General features: G+C 42.1%; 1 protein-coding gene across 2 annotated transcripts in view; it reads right to left on the reverse strand.

Annotated features, from left to right (window-relative positions):
• LOC106573504 (talin-2) overlaps positions 1 to 26,052 on the reverse strand; it is a 141,361-nt gene that overhangs the window by 95,878 nt on the left and 19,431 nt on the right. The window contains exon 2 of one of the 2 annotated variants that reach the window (XM_045697137.2): positions 9,106 to 9,154. The exons of the other annotated variant lie outside the window; for it this stretch is intronic. The gene's annotated coding sequence lies outside the window, so the exon portion shown is untranslated. The remainder of the gene's footprint in view (positions 1 to 9,105; positions 9,155 to 26,052) is intronic. 2 annotated transcript variants of the gene reach the window in all.

A 26,052-nucleotide genomic window follows, 5' to 3' on the forward strand; every position in this document is an offset into this window, starting at 1 on the left:
AACCTCTCTTTCGTATCGCCTGAGATCCCCAAAGATTGGAAAGCGGCTGCGATCCACCATTGAGCACAAAAACAACACTTGTTACAGAATATTTTACATAGAAATAACATCTGTCAGACAAACCATGCCTGACAACATGATCCAATATGACAGAAAAATATATCCATCCTGCCCTGCCTTTCTAAAGTCTTCGAAAGCTAAGTGAACTAACAGGTCACCGACCATTTCGAATCCCTCCGTACCTTCTCTGCTATGCAATCTGGATTCCGAGCTGGTCACGGGTGCACCTCAGCCACGCTCAAGGTCCTAAACGATATCACAACCGCCATCGATAAAAGACAGTACTGTGTAGCCGTCTTCATTGACCTGGCCAAGGCTTTCGACTTTGTCAATCACCGTATTCTTATCGGCAGACTCAATAGCCTTGGTTTCTCTAATGACTGCCTCGCCTGGTTCACTAACTTCTTCTCAGAGTTCAGTGTGTCAAATTGGAGGGCCTGTTGTCTGGACCTCTGGCAGTCTCTGTGGGGGTGCCACAGGGTTCAATTCTTAGGCCGACTCTTTTCTCTGTATATATCAATGATGTCGCTCTTGCTGCGGGTGATTCTTTGATCCACCTCTACGTAGACGACACCATTCTGTATACATCTGGCCCTTCTTTGGACACTGTGCTAACAAACCTCCGAACGAGCTTCAACGCCATACAACTTCTTATTTTGCAACAAAGCCTCCTTCACTCATGCTGCCAAACTTACCCTCATAAAACTGACTATCCTACCGATCCTTGACTTCGGCGATGTTATGCTGCGGTAGCTTGTGTCGGGGGGCTAGGGTCAGTCTTATATCTGGAGTATTTCTCCTGTCTTATCCGGTGTCCTGTGTGAATTTAAGTATGCTCTCTCTAATTCTTTCTCTCAGAGGACCTGAGCCCTATGACCATGCCTCAGGACTACCTGGCATGATGACTCCTTGCTGTCCCCAGTCCACCTGGCTGTGCTGCTGCTCCAATTTCAACTGTTCTGCCTGCGGCTATGGAAACCTGACCTGTTCACTGGACGTGCTACCTGTCCCAGACCTGCTGTTTTCAACTCTCTATAGAGACAGCAGGAGCGGTAGAGGTACTCTGAATGATCGGCTATGAAAAGCCAACTGACATTTACTCCTGAGGTGCTGACCTGTTGCACCCTCAACAACCACTGTGATTATTATTATTTGACCCTGCTGGTCATCTATGAACATTTGAACATCTTGGCCATGTTCTGTTATAATCTCCACCCGGCACTGCCAGAAGAGGACTGGCCACCCCTCATAGCCTGGTTCCTCTCTAAGTTTCTTCCTAGGCTTTGGCCTTTCTAGGGAGTTTTTCCTAGCCACCATGCTTCTACCACCTGCATTGCTTGCTGTTTGGGTTTTAGGCTGGGTTTCTGTACAGCACTTTGAGATATCAGCTGATGTAAGAAGGGCTTTATAAATAAATTTGATTAACAAATTAGCCTCCAACACCCTACTCGGCAAATTGGATGCAGTCTATTACAGTGTCATCCGTTTTGTCACCAAAGCCCCATATACTACACACCACTGCGACCTGTATGGCTGGTCCTCGCTACATATTCGTCGCCAAACCCACTGGCTCCAGGTCACCTATAAGTCTTTGCTAGGTATAGCTCTGCCTTATCTCAGCTCACTGGTCACCATAGCAAAATCACTGAAGTTGGAAACTTATATCTCCCTATCTAACTTTAAGCGTCAGCTGTCAGAGCAGCTTATCGATCGCTGCAGCTGTACACAGCCCATCTGTAAATGGCCCATCCAACCAACTACCTACCTCATCCCCATATTTGTTTTTCTGCTCTTTTGCACACCAGTATTTCTACCTGCACATCCTCATCTGCACATTTATCACTCCAGTATAAATTGCTAAATTGTAATTACTTCGCCACTATTGGCCTATTTGTTGCCTTACCTCCTTACTTCATTTGCACACACTGTATACAGATTCATTCTATTGTGTTATTGACTGTACGTTTGTTTATCCCATGTGTAACTCTGTCATTGTTTTTGTCCCACTGCTTTGCTTTATCTTGGCCAGGCCGCAGTTGTAATTGAGAACTTGTTCTCAACTGGCCTACATGGTTAAATAAAGGTGAAATAAAATTTAAAAAACTGTTGTGGATTATTATTTCCCTTTCTTATCTACATGCCTGTTTTTGACTAATTGTATTTGGAACACTCAAAGACAATGTCCTTGTGAATGTTTTATTAATCCTAAAAACCATCATAACTGAGTCAAACCTTAGTCTCTGAAGGCAGAAGTTCAGGGGGAGGGCATGTTGTTGGCCCATTGTTTCCACATCACTGACTTTGCATTGCCCACCTTTTCCTGGACTTATATGGATGGGCAGCAGGAGCAGGCTGGGCCACTTCAGTTACCACAGGTTCAGAGCTGCCACTGCCTGCAAGGTCATCCTTATAAAAATATTCACTGCTGTGCTTTTAACATTTGAACCAAAGTCTGCTTTCAAATGTCAGATAAACAATGTCACTATAAAGAGCTATATTCATTGTAAAAGCACTCAAATGAGCACTTAACTGTGTACGTTCAGTATGAGCCAACTTGCTATAAAACAATAGAGGAAAGCAGAGGCAGGAAAACAGATTGAGAAGGATGACTGATCCAGTTTCACAAAGTGTGCCTGAAAAATTTAAAACACCCATCAGTAAAACTGCCATATTCGTTTTAATGCGTCAGTGAGGGTGCTTGGTGTAGGAGTGCATTATAAAACTGTTACGTTTATACATTGTATTAACCTGAGACCTTCTGTTATTTCTGTACTTTGAACAAACTGAAGAAGTGAAAAGGTAACAGTAACAACCACTGCTTTGAGAGGATCCCTGTTCAGCTGGTGTTTAGCTGGTATGACCTGTCCTTTTATCTAGACACTACTACTGCTTGTACATGCATTCCAGCCTTGCTACAGACGATTACTGCTGTGGTGTAATTATCTTCTCACAGGACTCACTTGGTCTGAAAACAAAGTAAAACTTTCTTACACATAGTTGGAGGCTAGGTAACCAAACAAAACAAGACAGCCAGCCGGCCAGCAGATAAAGTACTCAGGCAAGACTCACTCAGGCAAGACTTACGCAATTAGGAAGACAGCTATTTACTGTATGTTCCCTCTCCAAATGATTAATGATTGGTCAACAAACACACAGTATCTCTATGCCACTTCTAGCAGCTTTGTTTTCCTCTCAGCAGCATGGTCTGAAAGCAAAGGAGAATCAAATGTTTAAATTGTCTGGGAAAGCTGTAAACAAAGCTTCTCCTGCTACAAATATTATCCACTTCAGAAAGTTCTCCTAAAGGGTACCGTGTGCTGGAGGCCTGCTGACAAATTGGAAGCCGTTTCTGAAGATAGCTACGCAAAGACACACTTGGCTGATTTATTTTTCTCCAATATTCCATATACAATCCCTTGAGAGGACACACAAAATATCGAAAGACATGTATTCCCATTCCTACCATGACAGCTCGGTATTGCCAATACTCTCATTTGAAATAAGGACTTGTTTTATGTAACGTGAATGTTTCGTATTCAGTGAAAACTAGCACCAACCATGTTCATCAACATCTGACTTCACACTTGTTTTAGCAAAACATCAAGAACACAATATGGCAGAAACTGAGTGAATGAGGAAGAGCTGTAGCCTTCTCCCAATTATTGAGCATTTCACCCATATGATTTCACCTCTCTTTCTTATCATTAGTCTCAGATGGGGTCTGGGTGTGTCACAGGCGGACATCTGAGAACCATTAACTCCACTGCCAGCATCCACGCTTTCCCTGATTCAAGCCCACCTACCAGAGCACCAATGACCTGTGCTGGCCACATTTCCAAACATACTTTATGAAAGGAAGAGAGAAACTCCCTAAAAATATCAGCCTCCACAATGTAGCAGAGAGGAAAGGTAATCTACTTGATTGTGTTTACTCCTTGGCATACAGCTCCGTCACAGAATTGGATACTGTTGTGAACTGCAATTCACACATTTTGAGAGTCATCTAGTCATCAGATCAGAACTCCCTTTTAAGCACTTCTCCTCTCAACTGCATTTATGCCCTGCGACCAGACCCTAGGACTAGCCCTGTTTCTGATTAAGAAAAACAAACATCCAGCAGAAATCCACCTCAAACATCTGATCACCATGATTAGACTCCCACAGTCATTGTGCAACACCTGCTTTAGATCTGAAGGGTCATCTGAGGAGAGCTAACGTGTGGTGATTATGTGGATGTACATGGGTCTGTAGGTTCCCTACAGACAGTGCTATAGGGGAGAGTACAATGAGCCCCTCCAGGACAGGACAGGGCTGGTGGCTGGACTGATGGACCCACTAAGGCGCTATGAGAGGATCGAGCTACAGGATTAGTTTCAAGTTTTATTAGTCGTATGTAGAGGATACACATGGTATACACCATCCAAAGAAATGCTTACGAGGCTCCTTCTCGACAATGCAACAACAATAAAAAATTCAAGTTAAGAATATGAAAATAAAGTAAAAGTGGCTCAGTAGAATATACAGTACCAGTCAAAAGTTTGGACACAGACTCATTCAAGGGTTTTTATTTTTACAATTTTCTACATTGTAGAATAATAGTGAAGAGATCAAAACTATGAAATAACACACATGGAATCATGTGCAAACCAAAACAAGTGTTTAACAAATCAAAATATATTTGAGATTTTTCCAAAAGAGCCACCTTTTGCCTTGATGACAGCTTTGCACACTCTTGGCATTCTCTCAACCAGCTTCACCTGGAATGCTTTTCCAACAGTCTTGAAAGAGTTATTCTGAGCACTTGTTGGCTGCTTGGCATCTTCTGTGGATCTGTTGGAGCGGTAGGAACATTTCGGTGGGTCCAGTGTCCCTGGCATACTGGCATTGATATGGGCCATGACCAGCCTCTCAAAGCACTTCATGATGACAGGGGTGAGTGCAATGGGAAGATAGTCATTTGGGCATGTCACCTTGGTTTTCTTGGGCACTGGGAGGATGAAGAAAGTGGGGACTACAGCTTGGGACAGGGAAAGGTTGAAGATGTATGAGAAGGCGCCCGCCAGCTGGTCAGCGCACACTCTGAAGACGTGGCCAGGGATGCCATCTGGGCCTGGGCTTAGTGAGTATTCACTCGAGGGTTTTCCTCATGTTAGCCTCGGAGAGCGAAAGCACCTGGTCATCTGGAACGGTGAGAGCCTTCCTGAATGGCTCTGTATTTGCTGCCTTAAAGCGAGCATAAAATGTGTTAAGTTCCTTGGAGGGAGGCTACGGTGGGAACCACACAGCTGGATTTGCCTTTGTAGTCAGTGATAGCCTGTAGTCCTTCCCACATGTCGCGAGTCTGAGTTGTCAAATATCGATTAAAGTTTGAGTTTGCATTGTCTTTTTGCGCCCCTAATGGATTTGCGGCGCTCGCACCTGCTTGCCTTGAGCCACCGAGTCGTCATTCTGCTGACACTGAATGCTGCAGTATGGGCTCTCATCATGGTACGAATTTCATTTAGGGTTTTTGGTTGGGGTATGTCCAGATTGTTATTGTGGGTACAACATCATCAACACATTTCGTAATGAAGCCTGTGATATTCCTCAATGTTTGATGGATGAGTCTTGGTGAGATGAATCTTTGAACATTTTCCAATCAATATTCTCAAAACAGTCCTGCAGCATTGAGTCTGCCTCCTCTGTCCAGCAATTAGGGATTCAAGCACATGAAGGATGCTGCCATGCTTAGTTAAGGACTCGCAGGCACACTATTTCATGCTTCACATCTGAAGGTTGCCATAGCAACAACATTGTGGGGCAATTCCCAGGTCAGGTGGCTTCTGTCAGCGCCGTGCAGTGAGAAAACCCTTAAAGGCCTTTGCTGTGCAGTCAGACATTCACTCACAGCACAGGCCCAAGCAAAGACTAACAAAAGCCACTTAATATAATTCTTGACATGAGTCAATGGTCAGTGTTTCCCCTATATGCAAATCACTGCAATTTTTTATTTATTTATAGAGCGTGTACAAAACATTAAGAACACGTACTCTTTCCATGACAAAGACTGACCAGGTGAATCCAGGTGAAAGCTATGATCCCTTATTGATGTCCCGTGTTAAATCCACTTGAATCAGTGTAGATGAAGGGGAGGAGACAGGTTAAATAATAATTTGTAAGGCTTGAGACAATTGAGACATGGATTATGTATGTGTGCTATTCAGAAGGTGAATCGGTAAGATAAAAGATTTAAGTGCCTTTGAACGGGGTTGGTAGTAGGTGCCAGGTGCACCGGTTTGTGTAAAGAACCTCAACATTTCTGGGTTTCTCACGCTCAACTAGGGCTGGGTGGTATACTGTATTTTTTTAAAGATATACCGGTATTGATGCGTGGACTGGTTTGTTTTTTTACTTTACCTTCTATAACGGTATTTGAATGTTTGGTTTGTTAAATGTGATACGCCATGTGTAACGTCCATTTTTATAGTTTACTTCGCCCCCTATCATTCAAGGAGTGCATTTGTTGTTCCTTGACCACGAGACACTTGCGTTCAGTCTGCATGGTCAATGCACCACAGGCAACAATGTTGATGACAACAATGCTGTTTTCACTTTGCTTCTTAATATAAATCCACTAGCGTTCTATAATTACACTATTAGTTTGTGTTTCTTACATCTGCAAACATCTAGCTTGTCTTTTCTTAGCAAGTTTGGCCTAAATCGTGTTAGCCGCTAATGCTGATTGCTAGTTAGCTGGCTAGTCAGAACAAACACAATTAGCTATGCAGCCTGATAACACCAGTGATGGTGTAGACCTAAAATCAGCATGTTTGTGCAACAGTATCTTCTAAATCAAAGAGGAATACACGAAGCATGAATATGTTAGCATGAACTAGGTAAGCTGAAAACATTCAAATGTAGCCAAAGATTATAGGATCCCCTAGAAAACACCTCGGTTTCTACCCTAACTCCTCTCTGGCATTTTCCTTTGTTGTCATGTCAAACAACACCGTATTCAAAGTGCCCACTATTATATTCTAACTATAGAATTAGAATAATCATTCTATTTCCATGATTCCAACAGTTCACCCAAATCGCAATTCACCCAAAACCAATGTAATACTAAAAACAACATAAGATAGAAAAAAACACTGAAAAAATATTTATAAATAAGAAGAACACGAGAAATAAGCAAGCTATATACAGGGTCAGTTCCAATACCATATTTGCGATGTGCAGGGAAACTGGAGTGAAAAAGGTAAGGTATAGACGTATAGGGGTAAGGTGACTAGGCATCAACATATGATAAACAGAGTAGCAGCAACGCACTGTATATGATGACTGTATGGGAGTAGGTATGCGTGTGCATGTTATGAGTGAGTAAATGAAGCGAGTGCGAGTGTGTGTGTGCGTGATTGTGTAGAGAGTCCTGTGAGTGTGCATAGAGACAGTGTATCCATTTTGTTAGCTATTTAGCAGTCGTATGGCTTGGGGATAGAAGCTGTTGAGGAGCCTGTTGGTGTCAGACTTGATGCACTGGTGTCGCTTGCCATGCAGAAGCAGAGAGAACAGTCTATGCCCTGGGTGGCTGGAGTCTAACGATTTCCGGGCCTTTCTTTCACACCGCCTGATATAGAAGTCCTGTATGGCAGGGAGCTAGGCCCCAGTGATGTACTGGGCTGTCCGCACCACCCTCTGTAGGGCCATGTGATCGAGGGCGGTGCTGTTGCCATACCAAGCCGTGATGCAGCCAGTCAAGATGCTGTCAATGGTGAAGCTGTCGAAGGTTTTGAGGATTTGAGGACCCATGCCAAACCTTCTCAACCTCCTGAGGGGGAATAGGCACTGTCACTCCTTCTTTACGACTGTGCGTGGAACATTTTAAGTCCTTAGTGATTTGGACACAGAGGAACTTGAAGCTGCGACCTCCCCCCCTTTCCTGTAGTCCACGATCAGCCCCTTGGTATTACTGACGTTGAGGGAGAAGTTGTTGTCCCAGCACCGCACTGCCAGGTCACTGACCTCCTCCCTGTAGGCTGTCTAATCATCGCCGACCACCGTCATGTCATCAGCAAACTTGATGATGGTGTTAGAGTCACGCGTGACCACGCAGTTGTGGGTGAACAGGGAGTACAGGAGGGTACTAAGCATACACCCCTGTGGGATCCCCGTGTTGAGGATCAGCGTGGCGGAGGCGATGTTGCCTACCCTCATCACCTAGGGTCGGCCCGTCAGGAAGTCCAAGATCCAGTTGCAAAAGTGTTCAGTCCCAGGGTCCTAAGTTTGGTGATGAGCTTGGGATGGGACAATGGTGTACAATGATGAGCTGTAAATGAACAGCAACTAAGGTATTCATCTTATGTGGTTAGAGCATTGGACTAGTAACCGAAAGGTTGCAAGTTCAAATCCCCGAGCTGACAAGGTACAAATCTGTCGTTCTGCCCCTGAACAGGCAGTTAACCCACTGTTCCTAGGCCGTCATTGAAAATAAGAATTTGTTCTTAACTGACTTGCCTAGTTAAATAAAGGTAAAATAAAATCTACAGGAGAGGACAATTGAGTGCAATTGAGGTTGCATTGTCTATAGATCTGTTGGGGCGGTATGCAAATTTGAGTGGGTCTCGGGTATTTAGGATGGTGGAGTTGATGTGTGCCATAGCCATCCTTTCAAAGCACTTCATGATTACAGATGTGAGTGCAACAGGGTTGTAGTCTTTTTGGCATGAAGCCTCAGCTCTTGGGAACAGGAATGATGGTGGTCAGCTTTAGGGATGTGGGGAATACAGACAAACAAGGAGAGGCTGTATCTTCCTTTGTAATCCGTATTTGACAGTAGCCCCTGCCACATGCGACAGGTGTCGGAGCCTATGTAATATCATTTCACCTTATTCCTATATTGTCCTTTTGCCCGTTTGATGACTCTGCAGGGGTCGAAGCGGGACTTCTTGTACTTGTTCCTGTCCTCAGCCATAGCCTCAGGGTTGTCTGTATGTGTATAGATGTATGCCCCAGGAAGACCCCAACTGCCGATTTCCCTTGATAAGAGAGAAAATACCAAAGCCTTACCTTATTGCTGAATCATAAAATGGCCAAGGATTTCAGCAGGTTTTTACAGCTGGAAAGAAACAAAGACTCAGTAAGCTACAGGAAGGAAATATGCACGGCTGACAATGTATTGTTGCTGAATCACCACTTCTCAGAAGAGCATATTCTCCTACTAAAAGACAACCCATAACCATTCCATAAGAGCCATAATTGTCTCAAAACATACACTTAATGATAAAGAAAAGCAGTGCGTGGTTTATCTTCAGTGCACTCTTAGATGACACAGTAACATAAAATGGAAATGTAATTACTATATACACACTACCGGTCAAAAGTTCTAGAACACCTACTCATTCAAGGGTTTTTCTTTATTTTTACTATTTTCTACATTGTAGAATGATAGTTTTGATGTCTTCACTATGAAATAACACATTTGGAATCATGTAGTAAGCAAAAAAATTGTTAAACAAATGAAAATATATTTTATATTTGCGATTATTCAAATATAAAATATATTTGAAGAATCAGCTTTGCACACTCTTGGGATTCTCTCAATCAGGTTCATAAGGTAGTCACCTGGAATGCATTTCAATTAACAGGTGTGCCTTCTTCAAAGTTAATTTGTGGAATTTATTTCCATCTTAATGTGTTTGTGCCAATCAGTTGTGTTGTGACAAGGTGTGTGTGTGTGTGTGTGTGTGTGTGTGGGGGGGGGGGGGGGGTTAATATAGAATATAGCCCTATTTGGTAAAAAACCAAGTCCATATTATGGCAAGAACAACTCAAATAAGCAAAGCGAAATGACAGTCCGTCATTACATTAAGACATGAAGGTCAGGCAATACGGAAAATTTCAAGAACATTTCTTCAAGGGCAGTCGCAAAAAACATCAAGCCCTATGATGAAACTGGCTCTCATGACCCAGAGCTACCTCTGCTGCAGAGGATAAGTTCGTTAGAGTTACCAGCCTCAGATATTTCAGCCCAAATAAATGCTTAAGAGTTCAAGTAACAGACACATCTCAACATCAACTGTTCAGAGAAGACTGTGCAAAGAAACCACTACTAAAGGACAACAATAATAAGAAGAGACTGCTTGGGCCAGGAAACACAAGCAATAGACATTAGACTGGTGGAAATCTGTCCTTTGGTCTGATGAGTCCAAATTGGAGATTTTTGGTTCCAACCACCGTGTCTTTGTGAGAAGCAGAGTAGGTGAACGGAGGATCACCGCATGTGTGGTTCCCACCATGAAGCATGGAGGAGGTGTTATGGTGTGGGGGTGCTTTGCTGGTGACACTGTCTGTGATTTATTTCGAATTCAAGACACACTTAACCAGCATGGCTACCACAGCATTCTGCAGCGATATGCCATCCCATCTGGTTTGGCCTTAGTGGGATTATCATTTATTTTTCAACAGGACAATGACCCAACACACCTCCAGGCTGTGTAAGGGCTATTTTACCAAGAAGAAGAGTGATGGAGTGCTGCATCAGATGACCTGGCCTCTCAATCCCCCGACCCCAACCAAATTGAGATGGTTTGGGATGAGTTGGACCACAAAGTGAAGGAAAAGCAGCCAACAAGTGCACAGCATGTGGGAACTCCTTCAATACTGTTGGAAAAGCATTCCAGATGAAGCTGGTTGAGAGAATGCCAAGAGTGTGCAAAGCCGTCATCAAGGCAAAGGGTGGCTATTTGAAGAATTTGTTTAACACTTTTTTGGTTACTACATGTTTCCATATGTCTTATTTTATAGTTTTGATGTCTTCACTATTATTCTACAATGTAGAAAATTGTACAAATAAAGAAAAACCCTTGAATGAATAGGTGTTGTAATCTTTTGACCGGTAGTGTACCATAAATTCCGGACTATAAGCCGCAACTTTTTTCCCACGCTTTGAACCTCGCAGCTTAAACAATGACACGGCAAATACACTGCTCAAAAAAATAAAGGGAACACTTAAACAACACATCCTAGATCTGAATGAAAGAAATAATCTTATTAAATACTTTTTTCTTTACATAGTTGAATGTGCTGACAACAAAATCACAAAAAAATAATCAATGGAAATCCAATTTATCAACCCATGGAGGTCTGGATTTGGAGTCACACTCAAAATTAAAGTGGAAAACCACACTACAGGCTGATCCAACTTTGATGTAATGTCCTTAAAACAAGTCAAAATGAGGCTCAGTAGTGTGTGTGGCCTCCACGTGCCTGTATGACCTCCCTACAACGCCTGGGCATGCTCCTGATGAGGTGGCGGATGGTCTCCTGAGGGATCTCCTCCCAGACCTGGACTAAAGCATCCGCCAACTCCTGGACAGTCTGTGGTGCAACGTGGCGTTGGTGGATGGAGCGAGACATGATGTCCCAGATGTGCTCAATTGGATTCAGGTCTGGAGAACGGGCAGGCCAGTCCATAGCATCAATGCCTTCCTCTTGCAGGAACTGCTGACACTCCAGCCACATGAGGTCTAGCCTTGTCTTGCATTAGGAGGAACTCAGGGCCAACCGCACCAGCATATGGTCTCACAAGGGGTCTGAGGATCTCATCTCGGTACCTAATGACAGTCAGGCTACCGCTGGTGAGCACATGGAGGGCTGTGCGGCCCCCCAAAGAAATGCCACCCCACACCATGACTGACCCACCGCCAAACCGGTCATGCTGGAGGATGTTGCAGGCAGCAGAACGTTCTCCACGGCGTCTCCAGACTCTGTCACGTGCTCAGTGTGAACCTGCTTTCATCTGTGAAGAGCACAGGGCGCCAGTGGCGAATTTGCCAATCTTGGTGTTCTCGGGCAAATGCCAAACGTCCTGCACGGTGTTGGGCTGTAAGCACAACCCCCACCTGTGGACGTCGGACCCTCATACCACCCTCGTGGAGTCTGTTTCTGACCGTTTGAGCAGACACATGCACATTTGTGGCCTGCTGGAGGTCATTTTGCAGGGCTCTGGCAGTGCTCCTCCTGCTCCTCCTTGCACAAAGGCGGAGGTAGCGGTCCTGCTGCTGGGTTGTTGCCCTCCTACAGCCTCCTCCATGTCTCCTGATGTACTGGCCTGTCTCCTGGTAGCGCCTCCATGCTCTGGACACTACGCTGACAGACACAGCAAACCTTCTTGCCACAGCTCGCATTGATGTGCCATCCTGGATGAGCTGCACTACCTGAGCCACTTGTGTGGGTTGTAGACACCGTCTCATGCTACCACTAGAGTGAAAGCACCGCCAGCATTCAAAAGTGACCAAAACATCAGCCAGGAAGCATAGGAACTGAGAAGTGGTCTGTGGTCACCCCCTGCAGAACCACTCCTTTATTGGGGGTGTCTTGCTTATTGCCTATAATTTCCACCTGTTGTCTATTCCATTTGCACAACAGCATGTGAAATGTATTGTCAATCAGTGTTGCTTCCTAAGTGGACAGTTTGATTTCACAGAAGTGTGATTGACTTGGAGTTACATTGTGTTGTTTAAGTGTTCCCTTTATTTTTTTGAGCAGTATATATGGATTTTTCCCACTTTTAATTTTTTTTCTTCCAAAAAAACACATTCTGTGACGTGCTGAGTTTTTTGGCGACATGAAGCTTTCATTAGACCAATGAAATTGCCGAATGGGTTAAGGTCAAACAACTTTTTGGTTTACTGTTTAGATTAAATTGAGCGCTCTCAAACTTCCCATCATTCTGATTACGGTAGTCATTTTGTCACCCTCATCATGGCAAAGACACGGAGAAATGCATATGATGCAGCTTTCAAGTTGAAGGCGATTGATCTGGCTGTTGGAAAAGGAAATAGAGCTGCTGCACGGGAGCTTGGTCTTAATGAGTCGATGATAAGACGTTGGAAACAGCAGCGTGAGGAATTGACTCAGTGCAAAAAGACAACTAAAGCTTACTGCTAATTTTTTCTTTTTTGTTACAAGCCGTGTTTCGTTAAAGCCTATTTAATTTTGTTACAAGCCGTGTTTCGTTAAAGCCTATTTATTTTTGTTACAAGCCGTGTTTCGTTAAAGCCTGTGTAAAGTTCATTTCTTTCAATGTACCGGTAGGCACCTGCGGCTTATAGACATGTGCGGCTTATTTATGTTCAAAATTTAAAAAATGTTTTAATTCAGTGGGTGCAGCTTATATTCAGGTGTGCTTAATAGTCTGGAAATTACGGTATACTGTGACAAAAACAAAATAAACATAAATACACATATTACATTAAGATTTCCCAACAGCTCAAAAGGTAACATCACTAGGTACGCTAAAAGCTTAGCTGTGAAATGATCAATGGTTTTATCTGTGCAAGATAAACGTTTTCACTAAATGTTGAGTCATTGCCATATGTTTCTGTCCTGCTGTGATATCTGTTCTCCTTGTGCTGTAACTGTTCTCTACTGACATTTATGTTTGTCATATTTCCCCATCCTTCTGTGTTGTGATGTCTGTCTTATCCTGTTATTTCAACGTTTTTTTGTTATATTATTTTAATGCACCGTACATTCCAGTTTTCATTGGCCAGGTGGTCATTGTTAATAAGAATTTGTTCTTAATTGACTTACAGAGGATAATATTGGGTATTTACTAAATGTGTCACTGTGAGTGGGTAGTGTTAGAAAACAATCACACACTTGCGGAGGAATGTCTGATTCCGAGGGGCCTTACAATTACAAGGCAATCATTATGACAGCGTGGGTGCAGTTGAATGCCACAGTGTGCATGCTTCACGCACAAAGGCTGTTAGAGGTGATCATTATAAGTTGGACAGGGCCGTAGCAGGACAGGATTCTCTACTGGGTCAGAGATAGGAACTCCCCTCATCACAGGGTCAGGCACACAGGCTGCAGGAAGAATGCCTGAGGCCAAGTGCTCCCCTGAACCCCTCTATTTAACCTGATTACTGTAATGAGCTTAGAGACTGCTGAATGCACAGCAGCAAACACACATGTAGACCATCAGGCTGCCTGCCTGCCTTCCTCTCTCCATTATTCCCTCAAAGGCAGATGAAAAGGTCTCATCAGAGCTGGGGGAATTCTAGGCCTCCATGGTGAGAATGCACTGGCAATGGATACTAAACTCAATGCATGAGATATAAAGCACATAAATGCAAACCGTTTACATGCACAATTCAGTATGCATGACAACATTTCATAAATTGCCAGAATGATGTAGAAAATGAGGTAAAGAGATAACAGTAATGGACTAAATGTGCTTGGTTAGAGAGAAATGCAACAGTCTCCAGGATTAGTCTGTCACACGCTATAAGAGGCAGAAGTGGCAGGAAAATACAAAACAATATAACAAAACTGGGGACACATATTTTGCATTGTCCAAATATGAAAAATAGCAAAGAGGTGCTTCTCTCCCAAGTTGTTTTGTATAGACTATAATTAAGCAATAAGGCCCGAGGTGGTGTGCCTGGACCCTTAGCCGTAGTATATTGGACATTTTTCACAAACCCCCAAGGTACCTTATTGCTATTATAAACTAGTTACCAACGTAATTAGAGCAGTAAAAATACATGTTTTGTCATACCCGTGGTATATGGTCTGATATACCACGGCTGTCAGCCATTCATCATTCAGGTCTCAATCCACCCAGTTTATAATGTCCTATATATACACATTCTAAACAGTATCCTTAGAGGAGGGCTCTCAATACTACAACTGAGAATTCCTGATGGTCTACATAACAAACATTTTACTTGGGCATAGGAGATTTTTTTTTACCCAAAGATCTAGCCAAAGAACTATCTTGGCTAATAAGTATACATAGTGCACCCAGTAGGTAAAATATTTAATAAACACACACTAGAATACTATGTCAACAACCCTCAAAGAAAACGAAAGAGGTAGAGACGAATATATTATGGCGGTTATTTTGTTCTCCAGAAGAAACAGTGTATGTCAATAAATTCTGCACACTGCCTCCTCCGCACAGTGAAGCACCCATGGAAGTGGGAAACAAGTTTTCAAACAGTCCACTCCTCACATCTGCAGAATACCAGAGGCTTGCCTGCCCAATGGCGCACATTCTGGAAGCCAACCTGTCATCATCTCTAAGATAAATCCGTAAAATTGTTATGATTTCTAATTCCTTTAACATCCCTGGGAGGGATAAAGAGCCATCATGGAGAAAGACATGTTCGTTAAGCACTAAAAGTAATGGTGAAGAGCCCCGTCTTGACATGGGCTGAATGGAGCTAACCCAGGAGAGAACAGGAGTAGTACATCCTGATGTGGGAGGACATCTCTGATGGAATTATTCCCCATTAGAAAGACTGATCAATGTTTTATTACATTGCCTCAATGTATTTTTCAGCAGTCAATCCCCAACCCTTAAATGCACAAACTGGTCATTAGAATGGTTCCCAAACTACACCACAATCTGTCTTTTCAATGCATTCCTCTTAAAACAAAAACAGCTGCCTGAATACGGGACGGCATTCGTGCGGTTGAGTCAGTTTCTGCGATAACGTGGACTCTTAACGTGATTAAACTTTGTTGCCCCTTGCTAAAACAAGCAAGGTGTTGTAGCAAACGATTGATATAATGGGCTTGGAACCTCTAACACTGGCAATTTGACTGGTAAACTCATGGGTACACTTGCAATAGACGCAGTAAATTGAACGCATACATTCCATTGGCCAGATTGGCACACATTCAACAAATCTAATCTAACAAAGTGGATATTCGTCAAATCCGTCATGATTTATGTATTGTAAGATGCCCACAACGTGGTCACTTAGGTCCGATTTGGATATATTTAGCTGTTCTCGATGCATAACCTGCAGAAGTTGTTCCTTTTCAGGTTAAGAAGAAGTGACTGCTAAATGCTAACTCTCGTTCATATAAACTGGTTAGCTTAGCTAGCATACACAAATCGGTGGTGTTAGTCAAAGTCATTTTTAACTGTAAAGCAGTTGATTGGTAACAATGACATGAACATGTGTTGGGGTTCACCTCCATACATGCATCATACTCCGATTTTTATCTCAACATAGTCTGAAAAACACATACACATTTTGCTGGGGGGCAATGAGGAGACTCAGGATCTTTCCCCCATGGCCCTTTCCTCCACGTATTTCTATGGCAATTCCCTTGTTTTGGTCGAGTTCGATTGACCTTTACCGCATCTATGGCTGCCTGCTTGTACAATAATTTAATGTAGAATGTTCATTCAAATTATGTTAAGTGATGGGTCTCATTCAATGGAATGTATTTTTTGTAATGTCAGTTGAGTTGTATCAACAAATCAAAGCACATATTGATGGGTACACTTCCTGGACCTCAACATCTGTCTTCTCCCCCTCACCACAGGGGCATGCAAAATGTGTAGAACTGAAGAAAACTTGTTTTAAAAGTGCATTTTCTTTTTGCCCCATGGCGAAATGCAGAGGTGGGACCAAGTCACTATTATTCTGGCCACAAGCAGGGGTAGGAACTGGTTCAGGGAACAGAACTGAAAACCGTAAAATAACAAACATTTTAGAGGAACAGAATCAGAACCTGAAACAAAGGTTTAAAAGCATGGGAACCAGTTAATAATGTTCTTTTACATTCCGGGATTTTTTTTCCCAGTCTGACAAAAAACAACAAAGCACCTATGCAAAGCCTCTCACTCTGTCACTCAGAAACGTATTGACCAGCGACCCCCAAAAAGGAGTGGTTCAAAGCTTACGAGCCCCCCCCACGCACACATGCAATGACTTGTTCAACTACACTCTTAGAAAAAAGTGTTCCAAAAGGGTTCTTCGGCTCCCCCCATAGGAAAACCCTTTTGGCTTCCAGGTAGAACCCTTGTGGGTTCCAGGTAGAACCCTCTGTGGGAAGGGTTTTACCTGGAACCCAAAAGGGTTCTACCGGAAACCAAAAAAGGGTTCTCCTAAGGGGACAGCCGAATAACCATTTTAGGTTCTAGATAGGAAAAAAAGGTGCTAAGAGCGTACAAATCTTTGTCTATTTATTGAGGGTACCAGACATCCCTTTTCATTATTTTGTCTACAACACATTTTGATTATGTAATAATACATTTCAACAAACTTCAAATGCAAGCTTCATAAGTAAAGTATCAAGTTCAAGCAATTTTGACATAACAAAAGACCAGAAGGCATATGCTAGTAATTGTTGCTTGATGCCCCATTGCTGGTGACCTTGCAAAGTAAACAAGTAATATTCTTGATCACCAACATGTTTTGGAGCTACATATTTATTTATGGCAATCCACTCTCCCTACATTTTTACATTTGCACATTGCACCCGATCCTATAGGTGTACAGCAAATCACCAATCTGTTTGCTAACTCAGTGGTTCTCAAACCTTTTGACCCACGACCCCAAAAAAATAAGTGGTTCAAAGCTTGTGACCCCCAAAGCACATGCATGCGTGCACCTGCGCTGAGAAAATGTAGCCTGTCATTACAGCCATAAACAGTGATGCATTAATGTAGGCCTAACAACCACACCAATGGAGCAAATCCCATAACATTTTCACATGGAAATAGATTTTGATTTATATGATATAGCCTACATGCAGTGTTCAATGCAGGACTACATTTAACATTATGGGCTTGACATGAATTAATGATTTTTTACTTTGTCTATAACACCATGGGCCAAATAGATGACTGTTGTTTTACAATTGTATTGTATGATGCACGAAACCACTTTTTCAAAATAAAAGTAATCATTGTTACCATACAGAGAATTAGACAATGTAGGCAACCCCTCTGCCTAATGCCTTATTTGCATATTCAAGCCGTCTCAAAATAAATCACTGCCCCTTTAATTAAGACATAAGCCTTTTACCTGGCTGCCTTTACAAATACAGCTTGAAATTTAGCCTACACCTTTTTCTGCTCTTGTAGGAAGTAGTAAATACACAATGCTGACCTATACTTATCAATAACTGGGCTAATAACTCACTAACTAGCAAAGAATATCAACAAAATGTGGATATGTAGTCTGATCAGAACTGAATAGCACATTCACTGGCGAGTTACCACCGCCAATAGAATTCTACTCTGTTGCGCTCTGACTACAACAAAATCACAGACTAAATTTAGCAAAGTTAGATTTGTTTTGGTTTGTTGCATTGAAAAGGGGCTGATTTAACGTTGATTCGATCACAGGAAAAACGTTAATCTATATAGTGGGAACTAATGGGGCGAACTTGGTGAAGTTCAATATCTTGCGTCTTTGCGCGGCCTGCGTGGCAGTCCTGGAGGAGGTGCGCGGTCCCGCATGCAGTTTAGAGGGAACATTGCCGAGTGTGCGTTTCACTAACCAATCTGTTTTTTTGCAAGTGTGATATGGTCTCTGGCTTCGTGGAGTCATCCACAGAACACTGAGCCACAAAATGAGAGACAAAATGTTACAAAACCTGGCCAGATCATTTGAAGTCAGTCTCAAGTCAAAGTCAAGTTCCGAGTCTTGAGGCTCCAAGTCAAGTCATTTTATTTTATATCATGTCATCAAATTTGTGACTGAGTCAGTCTTGATTCTAAGTGATGTGACTTGAGTCCACACCTCTGGCAAAATGTGTAGAATTGCAGGAAATGACCTTTAAAATGTATATTTTTCTCTCCAAGTTCAAGAGCGGGGGGACATTTATTTTGCCCACTTGTTGGGGGACCCCACCAACCAATTTTCGCTAAGGGCCCCCAAAAGGCTAGAGCCGGCCCTGACTGTATTGTAGTAGAGATTTTATCACTTCTTCCAAATGATAAAACTGCCTTTGAGCTGATTTAGATTAAATAAACATCCTTATTTGGCTGGGGTTCAGAATTCCTCTGTGTATGCTCTGTCCAGACACAGCCAGAGCATACACTGTCCGTGTCCGAATACCCATAGTAGAGTCCTAAATAGTAGGCCGTTTGAGTATGCAAAAAAAAAATGTTTAATAGTACGGGACATTTGAAAATCGAATATACTTTAAAACGCCGGACGTCATACTCATGTCGGCTTTGACAACAGCTGATTAATTAGATATGAGCTACTGAAATCAACGAATAGTGGGAATGAATGCAATCACGCATAACGCATTCTCAGTATATGAAAATAGAATGTTTAATAGTATGCGACATTTCAAAAATCGAGAATGGTTAAAATACCAGGATGTAATACTCATTTTGGCTCTTCATCTAGTAGAATTCGGTGCAAACTTTTCCACAATGCATTTGGAGAGGTGGGCTGCGAGTGATAGCTTTAGTTTTTATGTAGCTGTTCAACGGTTCTGCATTTGCAATCCACAAGTTTGTCCAAGTTTTTCTGTGCAATAGCCTTCTGATTCGAACATTTGAAAAGTTTTTGTGTGTGTACTAGGTCATTTGCTTTAATTTATATACTGTATGTTAACAGCACATTGGTTTCACTAATGAATATGCTGAAATGTAACCAAATTATCTGTTTCGGTCTTCAGTCCTTTCTAAATAAGATAGATGGGCTATATGGTCTACTACGGTAGGTAATTTGTGGTTTAGTACGGTACACTGCGTCACTACTTCATTGCTCCAGAACAGCGCAAGGGGGAGTTAGAGCACCGATTATGCTTTTGGGACCTACTGTGTCTCTGGGCGACATAAATGGGCGACATAAACTGAAATAGAAACTGATAATGGTGCACAACTTCAATATTACTAAAACTGTTGTTACACTAAGGGTTTTATTATTTTACTCTTACTGTAGTATTGTAGGCCACTCCCGACCGGTCACATTGCACAGCACCTGAGTGGCTGAACGGTCTAAGACACTGCATAGCAGTGCAAGCTGTGTTGCTACAGATGCTGGTTCAATACCTGTGCCGGCCTCGACTGGGAGACCCATGAGATGACTGTAGGTTTTTGGTTTTTCTCCCTCTAAAAACAGAAATAAATAATTGGAAATAACAAACTGGCTTTATTTACAAATTAGTAACAATGTCTCACCCATGTTCAAGAATGGCCTTTTTCCTCACTCATTTTACGTTATTTGATACTTTGTGGATGCGGGCTCCAGAGTTGATGGGGGGCTCCCACAGTGCAAAATGCGTTGCTACAGATGCAGGTTCGATACCCGTGCCGGCCACCACCGGGAGACCGATGAGGTGGCTTTTGATTTTAATTTAGAATCCTTGATATATAATTATTGGCGGAGAGTCACATCATGTTTTTTGACATACTGTAGGCCTACCGTAGGCAACATGAGTCTCACTAGTGTTGAGTAATGTGATGTTAAAAGTGTTGTAGGTCTTATTTATTTAAAGAGCACATTGAAGTTAGAAGCAATAGGATTTGAAGCAAAAGTCTACAACTATTTTAGCACCATTTTGAGCTGCTATGAGAGAAGCATGGGGACTGGTCTTGATAAATTAATGAGTTTTATTTTCACTGAATCTCCGTTTGGGTATTGGTTAGACTAGAATTAGAAAATTATGATGCAGAAATGTTATGCTCTTAGTGTAACCTTTATTTAACTAGGCAAGTCAGTTAAGAACAAATTCTTATTTACAAGGACAGCCTACTCCTTCCTCCCCATTGGGGAATTGAACCCCGGTCTCGCGTGTGCCTTGCCCAAATGACACAGAGATTCTTTAGTTAAATAGCCTAGTACTGTACTCCCGACCATCACGTTGTACAGCACCATATTTTAAGCAAAAAAACAGTCATTGCCAAATCATTACTTAAGCAAGTATCAGTCAGAAGTTTGGGACACACCTACTCATTCCAGGCTTTTTATTAATTCTCTATGACAGCCATTATTGAAGGCGATCAAATGCTTCTCAAAGATGCCCCTGGTGGTCAAACTAGCACTAACTAGCATTAAAATGGTAGCAGTGGTTCACACTTAAATAATGTACCATAGAATTCTGTGGCACCAGTACGCTGCAACTTTTAAAGGAGGAACCACTGTAGGCCTATACCTCCATTCCTATTCTATACAGAATTTAGAGAAATTAATCAAAATTGGAAATCAGCTATTAGGCTGGTTAATGCCATGCATGTCTGTTGAATTTGGAAAAATCCACCCGCGCCCTGCCCCACCTACTCAGCCAATCAGGAGCCGCTACTGCGTTGACGCCATGGCATACTGCATACTTTTAACAAAACAGTATGTGCTAAATAGTATGCGAGTATGAGTAAATTGTTTGCAGTTTAAGTATATAGTATGGGTATTCGGACTCGACCAGTGACTCTGGAATATGAGTTGCAGCTTCATCAGCAGCAGTATGGTCAGCATTCTATTATCTCCCTGTAAACATAGCACACAGTCATTGCCAAATCATTACTGTGTTGAATGATATCTAATGATACTTTTCCTTTTTTGACCTTGTGATTGTCTAGAAAGCATTTTGTGGCCTGTGTGAGATATCATCTTTGTCATTATTAGCATAAATCTATTGTTATTCACCCAGTTCAGTGAGTAGTGCCTGTGAGACCTGGTGCCAAGAGAATAAACAGCTGCCAACTCTGGGGGTATAACAGTGAACCACTCTGAACAGGGGAACCAGTCAGATTAAGAGTCTTCACAGCTCTATCCAAAAACAATACACTGGGGTGAAAATAAAGAATATATAGACACCACTAGCATTCCTTTAGCAGTTTAGACAAATGATCTGCCCCTGATTCTTTTGCTAAAGGTAACCCAATTCCCCAGTCAACTGTGCTAAGCCCACACTTAAATGCCACACTCTTCAGGCTCAAGCACTTGAAATCAACATTTCCCACCATAATCCATGTAGTAAACATGCACCTAGTGCTGTTATGTGTTGTCAAAGTCCATATAACACTGGCAGCGGTCATGATCGGGCTTAGCGCATAACATTAATATCACACCTCTTTCAATCATACAGGTCTCAAGATTTGGAGCTCAGCATTTTTCCGTAGCTGCTTACTGAGGCTACTAATTGCCTTAATGAGTTTTCCCACAGTTTCACAATTCATTAACGCCGACACAGACATCTAATTAGTTAAGTGGGGGGCATCAAATGCAATACTTATCATTTTAGCATAGCATAGTGACATTTAATTATCTCGACCACACACAACCATCTACTGTTAAATCAATACATTCATTCTAGGGCACGGAAAATATCTAGAGTGCATAACACACATAGATCTATTAGTGTGAGACAAATTGACAACACCTCCGCATTTCATTCTGTTACATAACTGGAATTATGTTACATAAGATTTCACATCAGATAGCTGAAAATTGGACAGAACTGAAAATGGTCAAGTTGAACTAGTCAACAGTATAAATTGGGAAGATTTCAAATGGTACAAGTTGGCAATTACCGCATTCTTCCCTTGAGACGCAATCTTTATGTATGTTTTATGCAGAGAAATTCAATGGCATATACATAAAGGTAACTGCCAAAATAAAGGAAACACTTGAGTAAATGCGGGATACAAAGTATATTAAAAGCAGGTGCTTCCAAACAGGTGTGGTTTAGGCTTGGACGGTATATACCGTATACCGGGGTATTTGGAAATAGCCATGGGAGGGTATTTAAATACCGTCAATACCGTTGAAACAATTTATTTGAAGTATTTTTAATACAGTTGAATATTTGTAGCTACTTTTTTTGTAAATACCTGCAGTCAACTTGTGCAATACATTAGGAGATAAAGAACATTGCGTTGTTCATTTCACCTGTAACATTATTATAAGCTTATGGTAGTCTCCAGTCATGTGGTGTCACGTGGTGTTTGTTTACAAGCACACAAAGACGAGAGACCAGAACTTTGTAAATCACTCACTGTTGTGCAGCATGCGCCAGACAATCTAATTACAATATAGAATTCACAACTAAATGTTTGCCAGCTAGATATATTATACCTATTAAAGTTAACTGTATAAAATGCCCCTTTTCAAACAGCACATATAGTTTCACAAGTCAGGAATGTATGGCATTTCTCAACGGGGTTATTCATATAGATGACAATCTCAAAAAGAGCAGTTGATACCATTTACAGTATGGGGATTACATTTTGAACAGTACCTTGAGGGGGAACCCAATGTGAAGATGTTCTTAGAGCTGAGGAACCCAGAGAGAAGGAATGATGGTATAACAGAGGACGGTGTGTTAGCAAAGGCATACAGTATCAAGTCTCTTTTCATGAAAAATACATTGGTTCTTGGATACTGAGAGGGGATAGGTAAACCGTAGGGCTTTTGATACTTACTGTCAGGGTACATAGTATTCTACTTAGTAATCTGTCGCTCTCCATATGAGTTGTTGAAATTTCATTATAGAATGAGATCTAACAATATCAGAGCAGGAAAGATAGTAAGAGGAGCTGCTAAGTTATCTATATAACTTTTAAGTACACATTTACATATGAAGTATGTACACCATCCATTCTGCAGATATACTGATTTATCAAAAGTACAAAGTTATGAACAGTAACACACAAAATGTTATAATGTGATAATGTGACAACATGTAAAGCAACATGTGAAAACATGTGTTCCAAATACACATTTTCACATGAATTCATCTGACATTTCATGTGAAATCATGTGGTTGTATGTAAGGGATACCACTACCAGTACAGAGGCCACTGGTGCAGTGGAGGAGTGCTCTGCCAAGCCTGCCCTTCTCCCCTAGCTACATCAGAGAGACTAGGCAGGCAGACAGAGGCAGTTAATTGTTTTTAGCTTTGGCCTATGATAACTGGCCCGACCTCAGTGAGGTCCAGCTCAGAGCTGTGAGGGGAAAGATCCCTGACAGGGATTAGCCTAGACTGTCAGATGGCCTCCATTGTCCAAACGATCAGAGCCTGCCACACCATACTTCAAACTGTATCTGAGGATAGGTTACGCTCCAGAGGTCTGGACAAGCCAGAGGAAGAGTAGCTAATATCACTTAAACTTCCACATCTACTTGTGAGGCAGAGAAAGGAGACCCATCTCCTCCAGACATGCAGTTGATTATCTTCTACCTAGTACCCTGAGAGTAACAGACGGGAAGAAAATTAAATCAATGCCATTTCTCTGGGCCTGTGGTATTTTATTTGCATGGCTGCTACAGATGTAGTAACAGTAAATGTGATTTATGACAGACATATGGCCCTATAAAATATGTTGTAAAAATCTGCCTTATTCCGTTTAGTTTTTTCCCAAAATTCCATTTAGTTTTTCCAGGTTTCAGTAATTCACAGTTTTTCACTTGCAAATATCACACTTTTTAATAGAAAAACAACACAATTGGATATTCAAAGTCTACAACAATGCTTCAACCACATCAGGAGACCACTTTTGAGGTTTAGGAAAAATAGAAGAAATTAGATTTTTGGGTGTAGTTGCCCTTTTATGCAAGTGTGCACCAGCAATAGACCATTGTTTGGTTAGCAACGTTTCTGTAGTGCTCATGTGATTTCAGAGTTTGCAAAATGAATGGCCACTAGATTGATGCAAATAATCATAATAACATCCTGCCAGGTACTGTAGGCATAGGCTACTTTGTAGTTAACACTTAATTGAAAAGGATTGTGGGAAAGCCTTTCCATCTCTACCAGAAGAAGGCTATCATTAACATCATTACTAACTGCTACACAAAGTGTAGACGCACACACACACACGTGCCATTTCAGAAAGTTGCAGGAAAATACAAATCACTGAAGCATTTAGTTCATGTATTTTGATTAATCTCAGCAAATTAATAAATTAATTAAGTTCAATACATTTTTCTGGGGGAATATTGATGAATTTAATTTTAATTTCTGGATTCCGTGATTCCATCCGCATTCTCCCCCACGTGGATTTAATAGGGTCATATAAACAGGGCCCAAAACAAACCACAGCAGACAGACAGGGTGAATGCTGCTTAATGTTAGGATGTTAGCAATAATAACATCAGACCCATGCTTAACCACAACTTTACCAGCGTCAGTCAAAGGTCAAGGAGAAAGAAGCCCACTCCAGCCTGGCACGTTGTTGTTCCTATTATAGCAATTACAATACATCAGGAGAACTCCAAATAGTTTTGTATGTGTTCCTTTACAAGTGAGTACAGACTGTAGAGTTCTTGTAACAGCTCTCAAAGCCACATAGCGTACAGGGAACATTATATAAATGTCTCAAACAAATACAAATTCAACATGGTCAAATATTCAAACTGAGCAGAGCACTCAAATAATACTTTGAACAAAACACACCAAAACCACCACTCAAATGCTCAGACAGACATGTGAAATGTGCCATTAAGAATTGTATCATAAGAGGCATCATGGGGCTCTTTCTATCAAGTTCTGAATGTCAAATCATCTTTCATTAGCGAACTAGAAGTTGGGCACATCTGTGGAGCATCTGTTGCCAGCCCGGCCCAGACGTCTTTAGAGGTCAGTAGGTTAGTGTCCTTCTGGAGAGACGCCATCTAATCCCAACATCAGCCTGCCCTTCTGCTCACACACTGGATAACCACGCCCCCTACTCCCACCACCCCTTTCCTGAAAAGAAGAGAATCCAAATGATTAGTTGTGCCTTCCCATGGGGCAGAGAGCGATAGAGAAGGAATAGGGAGGGGGTGTAATTCAATTAGCCCCTTAGCTCCAGTGCTGAGCTGTGAATGGGGTATAGTGGACGTGTGGATCTAGTGTACACAGAGGACAACTGGCACCTATGTCGCAGGTGATAGTGCTGAGCATTAAAGCCACTCTGACACACTATAGATCCCCCAGGCACTAAACACAAGCTCTGAAAAACTGTTCTGCCACCCGGGCAACCTAAACCTGATACACTGACTGAATGTGCAGAGATTGCATGCTATGGCCATCAAAGCACAGAGAAAACTGCCATGGTCCCTTTGTTGTCACATGAAAAGAAGAGGCAGCCACCTTATCCGGTAAGCCTACAGCACAGCAGCAAGCTTCCTCCATGTGTCAGTAGTAGAGAGTGAGAGTCTCTCTCTCTCTCTCTCTCTGCTCTCTCAGCACAGCGGTCCCTTTCAAAAACCCTCTCTGCACTGCTCCTTCTTTGTCCCTCATCCCTACAGGGAATTCAT

Source organism: Salmo salar, chromosome 16, assembly GCF_965601325.2.
Source record: "Salmo salar chromosome 16, fSalSal1, whole genome shotgun sequence".
Classification (NCBI taxonomy): domain Eukaryota; kingdom Metazoa; phylum Chordata; class Actinopteri; order Salmoniformes; family Salmonidae; genus Salmo; species Salmo salar.